The following is a 10,826-nucleotide window of genomic DNA, read 5'->3' on the forward strand; positions in this document are numbered from 1 at the left end:
CCACAAAGGCTCTCAATAAATTTGACACCTTTATTGACCTAAACAAATTCGTCAGACATCTTACTCTGAAAAGACACTTCTTGAGGAAAGATGATGAAACTTCCAACTATCCAACCAACACCTCCAAATCTGGTCTGAAGAACAAGTCGAAATTCTACCCGATCGAATCCAAGGGACAATATATCGGCACTTTCTACGAACTGGTGAAACAAGAATTATGTGGAAATGAGGTACTACAACCAATTGACAAGAATCTCACGCGAAAAGAAAAACAAGCTTTAGAAACATTACAAAAGGACGGAAGTATTGTCATAAAGGCAGCAGACAAGGGGGGAGGCATTGTGATCATGGACAGAACAGCATACATATTGGAAGCCGAACGTCTTCTAAGTGACAGTGTATCCTATACTAAACTCCAGAAAGATCCAAAAGAAAATTATATTGACGAACTAAGACCCCTACTATTACAAGGACTAAGGGATAATGTTCTCACCAAAGAAGAATTCCAATACTTACTACATTTGAATCCAACCACTCCTGTCTTTTACTTTCTTCCGAAAGTGCATAAATCCATGGACAACCCACCCGGGAGACCCATAGTGGCAGGGATCGAGTCCCTAACTTCTCATTTATCGGAATACGCGGACATCTTTCTACGACCACATGTGAACAACCTACCATCCTATCTGAAGGACACCACATCAGTCCTGAACCTCATGGAGGAATTTACGTGGAAGGAAGGTTACATGTGGGCAACCATAGATGTACAATCTCTTTATACATGTATCCAACACCATGTGGGAATTAAGGCATGTAATGAGTTCCTTGAAGAAGATGACTCTCTCTCCACAACACACAGGAAATTTATCTGTGATATCATGAATTTTATCTTAAAACACAATTATTTTAAATTTCTTAATCACTTCTACTTACAAATCTGCGGGACTGCCATGGGCACAATATTTGCCCCAAGTTTTGCAAACTTGCTAATGGGATACTGGGAGAGAAGATTCATTTACAATGATCATCCTTTTAAACAGAATCTCATCATATTCAAACGATATATAGATGACATTTTAATTGTCTGGGATGGCTCCAAACAGAGATTTTATAAGTTTTTAAAATATATCGGAGAGAACGATCTTAATTTGGTTTTTACTTCAAACATCAATGACAAAGAAATTGAATTTCTGGATCTAGTACTAACAGGTGCATCCAACAATGTAATAACCAAGAACTTTATAAAAAAGGTCGACACCAATAGCTACGTACATTACGAGAGTGGACATTTACAAAAATGGAAGAATAACATCCCATACTCCCAATATCATAGAATCACCCGTAACTGCAAAAGGGAAGAGGACAGAGATTCACAACTTGAAGTCATCTCAAACCGATTCAAGGAGAAGAAATACCCGACTCACATCTTGGAGAAGGCTAATAAAAGAGCAAAAACACTAGACAGGAAGAAACTTCTTGAATATAAGCCCAAAGAGAACATAGAACCGGATGTCAAATTCATCACAACTTACAATCACCATGAAGGGTTAATCAAGGAGGCATTAAACAAACACTGGAACATCTTACGGTTGGATCCCATCCTGAAAGAATCCTTACCTGCAAAACCACAAATTTTGTATCGGAAGCAAAAAAATCTGAAAGACCTTCTAGCACCCAGCATGTTGAGAGAAGAACCCAGCCGACAGGGAGGCCTACCAAAATGCACTGGCAGCTACAAATGTGGACACTGTAATATCTGCAAATACCTTCACCCAAATAGAAAGAACTTTTTCAATAAGGACAAAACCAAAGAATTCAAGACTAAACATTTTATTAACTGCAACACAACATCAGTTGTATACATGCTGGAATGTCTGTGTGAACGCCGCTACATAGGTAAAACTAAGAGGGCACTGAAAATCCGCATACAGGAGCATGTGAGGAACATAAAAAACAAAGTACAGACACATGCTGTTTCACAACATTTCAGTTTACACCATGACTCGGACCCGGACAAATTGACATTCAGAGGCATTGAACTCGTTTCCCTCGGAGAGAGAGGAGGTGATCTATCAAATCTTCTTTCACGTAGAGAGATGTATTGGATTTATGAACTGAACACCCTGCATCCAGAGGGCTTCAATGAGAGCTATGAGATAGCACCCTTCATACAATGAAAAGAAGATGAGACCCCTGAGCGGTCAGTGATCTGTAACCATTTCCCGCTGAATAGTACCGGAATGGGTAACCATCTGGGAAGTCCAGTCATGGTACCCTCTTATATTTAAATATAATAAACCACCTTTGACTTTCACCGTAACTGCCACCTCCAGAGTCTCCTTCCACTGCTCCATATCATCACCCCAATATTACTATACCTAATTAGTTGCCTTAGTGTTTTGATTGCATAGGTGGTAACAATACACATGCACGGATCTCCAACCAACCACAATACAGCCATACCACACTGGGACGCCCAACCACATCCGAACTTGGAAGCTAAGCAGTGCTGGGCCTGATCAGTACTGGGCAGGGGGACCTCCCAGGAATATCGGGTGCTGTAATATAACATCTTTGGCGAGTTTCTGTATGCACTGTACCCACCATTGTAATTATACACATTTAATAAATAAAATATGTTTACACCCCATTACATCCATTCCGTGTATTAATTTTCCTCTTTTATATTTATTTGTTATTCTTATGTACTTTTGTGAATACGTCACTCAACACCACTGTGCATGTGCCCCAATGGTGTCGTATTCTCTAATACCGCTCATTATGCGTTCCTTAACTAATTAATTAAACAGAGGGTTTCTTATATATCATTCTTACTATTCCTAATTTGCATACATACATATTAATTACCTGAAAATATCATGTTTCTAATTTTCATTTTTTTGCCCATTATTACTGATTCTCACATTCCTGAGAATCATTCACAGAATAAACTGAACCCCCTGCGCAAGGGCTACCACAATCCCAAAATATGGGAGTCCTCAAACAAAGCCTGCCATGAATGAGTTAACTTCAAGCCAAACTGTCAGCACCAGAAGTACCCCCGCAGTGCTGTTACGTGAGAGTGTCTCCTATGAACAACACAGAAGGACACAGAGCTTCAGAGACATAGCGCACATGCGCAGAAACGGAGGGTCCAGTCAGAACGCGCATGCGCACAAGGACGCATATGTTACTAACTGAAGAAGCTTCATAACGCTATAAGAACTAGGCGCACATGCGCAGTAGCGCTATACTGACGCCGGATGTGTGGCGGAAGTGGGGCGGATGTGATGTCACGCTCCTTCCAAACGGAGCTGACACACTCCAAACCTTACCATTATGTTTTCAGACTCTGTACAACTTGTTTTTAGAAATATATAAGTGGGGCCACTAGATGCCTATTGTAGCATGTACCACATATCTCTAATTATTTGTTTTGTGCTTAACTTATATCTGGTCCAATTAAGCAATTCTAACGAGGGGGGCGGCACCATAGTCTCTATCCCTGTCATAAATACAGCCTCAGTCATTCAGTCCCTTACCCCTGACGAAGTCCTGTCGGACGAAACATGTTGGGATAAACTTCGGTCACCTGCTCCTCACCGCACTGCTCTAAGTTAAGCTGATATTTTATGTATTTATTTATTTATTTATTTTTTTTGATTCTTCATTTTTCGCAACTGAATACCCTGCTATTTTAAAAATATTTTTTTTAGTGGTCTTGCATATAGCTTTGAGTCAGTTACATACGTAATATATTGATTTTTAGTCTGGCCAGTCTGCTTCACTGACCTACTTTATCTCTCCCAATTTTATTACACACTAAATATTTTGTCATCTTTTTATATACATATTATCTTTTTCTGTCTTTTTTATATTTTTATATCCCCTGTATATATATTTTTTTTTTTATCTTATCTCTCTGTGTTAAATAAATTGTTCACCTTTATTACAATTATTGTCCCATGCTTACTTAAAACGTGCAAATAAGTCGCTATCATAGTCCAAACCACATCTTTTTCCAAAACTACCCTTTGAACAGTACACCGCTGTTCCTGGACTAAGCTGACACCCAGTATACTTAAAGGGGATTGCACTATATGGGACCTGACGTCCGTGGAGGATCACCTGTTAAAAAATCTCCTGGCGCACATCTCACTCAAATCTACTTTGTCCACATATATATATATATATATATATATATATATATATATTTGGTTGGAGAGACCGAACTCGCACAAAAATAGAGGCAACAGTGGGGTGCCCAACAAAGGGAATGTGTACCCACAATATATATCTGTGTTCCCCAGTCGACTGAATGGGGATGTGGGGCACTCTCCAAAACACAACTCGATGAGAGGTGTGTTGTTAACTCATGAAAGTCAATAATAGTCCACAAGGTAATGTCAATTCTTAAAAGGTTTTAGAGGATAATTTATTTATACATCCATTCACATGCCCCGACGTTTCGGTCCAAACAAAAGGACCTTTTTCAAGGAGCCTAAAACAATGGTACAGTGGTATAAGTAGAATATATTGCCATATAACATAAATAGCAAAAAATTGACAAAAAAACCAATAACTCACTTAAGTGTGAAGACAAAACCAGCATCAGGCGATAAACGGGAGTAGGTACCTCTTCCTAGAGGGGACAGCCTGTGACTGGGATCTCCCAGGTCAGGCTTTATATACCAGACTGTCTAAATCACGTGCAACCACGTTTGGCGCCGTTTGAGACGGCGTCAGCGTGGTTTTCCCGCCACCTCCGCCGAAACCGGAAGCCGGATCGGCGGAAGTGACGGCGGTGACACGCATATTGGAACGCACAACCGCTGGTTCAGCGTTGTGCGTTCCATACAGTCTACAGCAAAGTATAGGAAACACAGAGGCTCAAAAATAAGCGCAAAGTGCGCTAGTGTGGTACATAGTGGAGACGGGGACTATAAGGCCTGACCTGAACTGACACTCTGCTCTAAGATCGATAAATATCCGGTTTAGTAAGTCACATCATGTTAATATTAATGGTGCTAAGAATTAACACCACAGGTAAACGCCAATATGAAAACGAGCATTGTCAGGGTATAACACATACATGAACCGACCAGAGGGACCAGCAAAATATAAATGTGAATAAAAAATATATATAGAAAAGAATATATGTACTGTAAACATACAAAAAATGGAAAAAATATGGAAAAAATAAATAAATATGGAAAAAATAATACTTTGCATATTATTAATTACAAATTCATATACTAAATATTATATCATATTTTATTAATTTTTATAATAATTTTAATATATATTTTATATTCATTTTTAATATTTATTTTATACTTTATTATTTTTATAAAAATTTTTACTGTTTTATGTGTGCATACATATGCAAACTACATGTGAAAATATAGGCATGCACCTATATGTCCGCATCCAAAAAATTCTCTATAGAGAAAAATATTTGTAGATATTCAAAATACAAAAAATATATAAGGAAAAAAATATGAAAAAGAATGAAAAAAATTTTTGTTGAAAAAAAATATTATTGTTGAGAAAAATATATTTGATGAGATATTCATAAAGTTAATGAAAAATAGAAGAGATAAATGACTCTTAAGGCTACTATTCTGATGGTCCCTAGGGTCTAGAAACACAAAGCATAGGTACATGCACAGATTAACAAAACATCAGAAAATCAATGAGTCAAAAAATCAAGTATTAACGTAGAAAAATGTTCATAGGATTGTTCTCATTAAGCCCACGAGGGGCAAGTGTCCCCAATTGATGAATCCATCTACATTCTAGTTTTTTCAACAATAATGCACGGTCACCCCCTCTGGGTAGTGGGGGGACCCAGTCTATCAAACGGCATCTCAAGCTGGCTATTTGATGGCCTGCTGCAAGGAAGTGGCGTGGGATGGGTAGATCGGCCTTACCAGTTTCAGTGGCTCTACGGATGGAATTCCTATGATTGGCCATCCTTTCCCTAAATTTTCGGGTTGTCATCCCGACATAGGCAAGGCCACAGGGGCAATGTAACAAATAGACAACATGGTCCATCAAGCAATGCAATCTATGTCGGATGCGGATGGATTTACCCGAATGCGGGTGAGGGAATGACGTGCCTGGGGTTAGACTGTTGCAGGTGGTACATCCAGAACACTTAAAACAGCCTGGGCGTGCAGAATGGAGCCATGTGATGTTTCTATCTGTATCTGGGCAGGCAGTAGGTCTCATTAGGAGTTGTTTTAGATTTGGGCCTTTCTTGTACGCCATCATTGGTCTATCGAATTGTTGCAATTTGAGTGAAGGATCTGAAGCCACAATTTGCCAGTTTTTATTGAGGTGACGTTGAGTGTGGAAAGACGTGTGATTATATTTGTTCACATAAGTGAATCGGGGAGATTTGCTCACTGTGGTGTTGGATGTTGTGTTCTCACTCATCTTGACCCGTGCTTTATTCAAACATCGCTGGAGGGTAGTTGATGGGTAACCCCTCTGCAAAAATCTCTCGGTCATCTCTGAGATCTGTGACTCAAGAACCAATGTGTCGGTATTGTTCCTTATCACCCTCATGTACTGTGATATTGGTAAATGCTCTTTAAGAGCCGGAGGGTGCTGACTGGTTGTTAGCAACAAAGTGTTGCGGTCTGTCTCTTTCCTATACAGACTTGTCTGTATTGTGTTGTTTTTTATTGAGATGTTGATGTCAAGGAAGTTAATCGTATCAGCAGAGATGGCATGGGTCAAACGAATCGGACACTGTAGTTGATTCAATCTTATTGTCATCTCAAGGAATGTTTCCAATGTGCCAGACCATAGGAGAAAGATGTCGTCTATGAATCTTTTATAAAAAACGATATTCTGATGATAATGAGACAGTATGTTCTCTTGCTCATAGTCATACATAAAGAGTCCGGCATACGATGGGGCCAAATTGGACCCCATCGCAGTGCCGGACGTCTGTATGTAGTATTTGGACTGATACATAAAATGATTGCACGTTAGTACGAGGTGCGCCATTTCGACTAGATAGTCAGTCGGTGGTTCTTTAGTAACTCTGGTGTCCAAAGCCTTATGTAGTGCAGCCAAACCACTACTATGCGGAATCACTGTATATAGCGAGCTTACGTCCATTGTCGCTAAGTAGGTGTTAGGTGGGATATCGATATCCTTCAGCCTGTCGATGAAATCGGACGTGTCGCGGATGTAGGTGGTGCTGCTGGTAACCAAAGGTTGTAAGTGGTGATCGACGAATATGGCCAATGGTTGTAAAAGAGACTTTCGCGCCGAAATTATAGGTCGACCAGGTGGATTATCAATCGACTTGTGTATTTTTGGGAGGGTGTACAGGATTGGACACACAGGGAATTGGACAGATAGATATTCAAAAATGTCTTTTGTGAGCCACTTTGCTGTAAGGCCTTTCATCAACATGGTGTCTACGGTCTTCTTGAACCCTGGGATGGGATTTTGTGTAACCAGTTGGTACGTATTGGTATCGGCCAATTGTCTCATAATCTCTTGATGGTACTGTGTCCAATCCTGTATCACCACTGCTCCCCCTTTGTCTGCTGGACGAATTACAACTGAAGAATTATTCTTAAGTTCTTTTAGTGCAATACGTTCTGCATGTGTCAGATTATCGTATTTAGGAGATACAGTGGCTTGCTGGAGATCATGTTCCATTATCCTACTGAAGGTTTTGATACTCGGATTAGTTGAAGGTGGATCATATGTCGATGGTAATTTAAAAGTTGATCGCTGTGCCGAGGTTTGACAATCCTGGAAATGCTCATGTAGACGAATCTTCCTACTGAATTTGTATAGGTCGATGGAAGCCTCAAAAGGGTCATGGGAATGGGTGGGCACAAAGGATAGACCTCTAGATAATAATGACATAGTAGCTGGAGGTATGGGAGTGGAGGATAGATTGTAAACTATGTCTGTACCTGCTTGCGGATTCTTTTGCCTAGGTTTTCCACGGCGGGGGTGGGGTCGTTTCCCCTTCCTCTCCGTGGTTTTGGAGCTTTGTTGTAGCCACTCGGGCCTTCCCCTAAAAAACTGGGAGTAGGGCCAGAGAACTCGGTGTCTGAAGCCGAGGTCGATGATCCAGTATTGTATTGTTGGGGATTCCTGAATTGACGACGGTTGCGATATGGTCGTGATGTACGCTTTGGACCGGCCTCTCCTGATAGCCACCGGTACACCGTATGATTTTGATAGTCGGTGGATACGATGGATAATTTGTTTCTCTTAAAGGAGACCAGGTCCCTCTTATATTCATCAATCTGGACCCTCAACTTTTCAATCAGGTTACAAGTTTTGTCGGTCTTAATTGCAGCAAGGTGAGTCGTTCCGAATTCATCGATATCTTTTTTGATTTTTTTCAATTCCGTGCCTACTTCCTCAACAACTAGTAGGATTAGATCCAAAGAACACTTGTTGAGGACCCCACACCAGCGACTGCAGAAGGTCGGGTTATGTCTGCCTATCGTTGGAATGTTGGCAATCCTAAAGCCTCTGGGTATCAGCTTTTTTCTATGGTACTCGGACAAGAAATGTCCATGGAGAGATAGATCTACTTCACGCTTCTTGAGTTTTATTAGTCGCTGGTAGAGGTCTGTGGGTGATTCAGTTGGAAGAATATCGAAGTCAGACTGATCGAAAAGTACCTTGTCTGCATCATCATCAGTTAAAGAAATTATGCCATGTTCAGCCTGTATGAGTAAGTCGTCATTAAGGAATCCCAATCCACCGGTAGTCATCACTACGGGATCTGAGACAGGGGAATCTTTATGAATACAAATATAGTATATGTAGAAGGTCCAAGGGTGATGGTCCAGGTATGTGTTGTCCTGGTCCCAGGTACGGGCTGCAATGCACCCTTTTGGAAAGAGGAAGATGGGTGTGGGTTTCAGGTCTAAGCGGTCATCAGATGATCTGGGAGAAACATCCAGTGGTCGCATACATATTTGGTTGGAGAGACCGAACTCGCACAAAAATAGAGGCAACAGTGGGGTGCCCAACAAAGGGAATGTGTACCCACAATATATATCTGTGTTCCCCAGTCGACTGAATGGGGATGTGGGGCACTCTCCAAAACACAACTCGATGAGAGGTGTGTTGTTAACTCATGAAAGTCAATAATAGTCCACAAGGTGATGTCAATTCTTAAAAGGTTTTAGAGGATAATTTATTTATACATCCATTCACATGCCCCGACATTTCGGTCCAAACAAAAGGACCTTTTTCAAGGAGCCTAAAACAATGGTACAGTGGTATAAGTAGAATATATTGCCATATAACATAAATAGCAAAAAATTGACAAAAAAAACAATAACCCACTTAAGTGTGAAGACAAAACCAGCATCAGGCGATAAACGGGAGTAGGTACCTCTTCCTAGAGGGGACAGCCTGTGACTGGGATCTCCCAGGTCAGGCTTTATATACCAGACTGTCTAAATCACGTGCAACCACGTTTGGCGCCGTTTGAGACGGCGTCAGCGTGGTTTTCCCGCCACCTCCGCCGAAACCGGAAGTCGGATCGGCGGAAGTGACGGCGGTGACACGCATATTGGAACGCACAACCGCTGGTTCAGCGTTGTGCGTTCCATACAGTCTACAGCAAAGTATAGGAAACACAGAGGCTCAAAAATAAGCGCAAAGTGCGCTAGTGTGGTACATAGTGGAGACGGGGACTATAAGGTATAAAGCCTGACCTGAACTGACACTCTGCTCTAAGATCGATAAATATCCGGTTTAGTAAGTCACATCATGTTAATATTAATGGTGCTAAGAATTAACACCACAGGTAAACGCCAATATGAAAACGAGCATTGTCAGGGTATAACACATACATGAACCGACCAGAGGGACCAGCAAAATATAAATGTGAATAAAAAATATATATAGAAAAGAATATATGTACTGTAAACATACAAAAAATGGAAAAAATATGGAAAAAATAAATAAATATGGAAAAAATAATACTTTGCATATTATTAATTACAAATTCATATACTAAATATTATATCATATTTTATTAATTTTTATAATAATTTTAATATATATTTTATATTCATTTTTAATATTTATTTTATACTTTATTATTTTTATAAAAAATTTTACTGTTTTATGTGTGCATACATATGCAAACTACATGTGAAAATATAGGCATGCACCTATATGTCCGCATCCAAAAAATTCTCTATAGAGAAAAATATTTGTAGATATTCAAAATACAAAAAATATATAAGGAAAAAAATATGAAAAAGAATGAAAAAAATTTTGTTGAAAAAAAATATTATTGTTGAGAAAAATATATTTGATGAGATATTCATAAAGTTAATGAAAAATAGAAGAGATAAATGACTCTTAAGGCTACTATTCTGATGGTCCCTAGGGTCTAGAAACACAAAGCATAGGTACATGCACAGATTAACAAAACATCAGAAAATCAATGAGTCAAAAAATCAAGTATTAACGTAGAAAAATGTTCATAGGATTGTTCTCATTAAGCCCACGAGGGGCAAGTGTCCCCAATTGATGAATCCATCTACATTCTAGTTTTTTCAACAATAATGCACGGTCACCCCCTCTGGGTAGTGGGGGGACCCAGTCTATCAAACGGCATCTCAAGCTGGCTATTTGATGGCCTGCTGCAAGGAAGTGGCGTGGGATGGGTAGATCGGCCTTACCAGTTTCAGTGGCTCTACGGATGGAATTCCTATGATTGGCCATCCTTTCCCTAAATTTTCGGGTTGTCATCCCGACATAGGCAAGGCCACAGGGGCAATGTAACAAATAGACAACATGGTCCATCAAGC

The 10,826-nt window shown here is 40.0% G+C and overlaps 1 pseudogene; it reads left to right on the forward strand.

Annotated features, from left to right (window-relative positions):
• Positions 1-2,449: 2,449 nt before the first annotated feature.
• LOC146038078 (5S ribosomal RNA) lies at positions 2,450-2,567 on the forward strand (annotated as a pseudogene).
• The last annotated feature ends 8,259 nt before the right edge of the window (positions 2,568-10,826 follow it).

The sequence above is a fragment of the Crinia signifera genome, chromosome 1 (assembly GCF_055691185.1).
Source record: "Crinia signifera chromosome 1, ASM5569118v1, whole genome shotgun sequence".
In the NCBI taxonomy this organism is placed as follows: domain Eukaryota; kingdom Metazoa; phylum Chordata; class Amphibia; order Anura; family Myobatrachidae; genus Crinia; species Crinia signifera.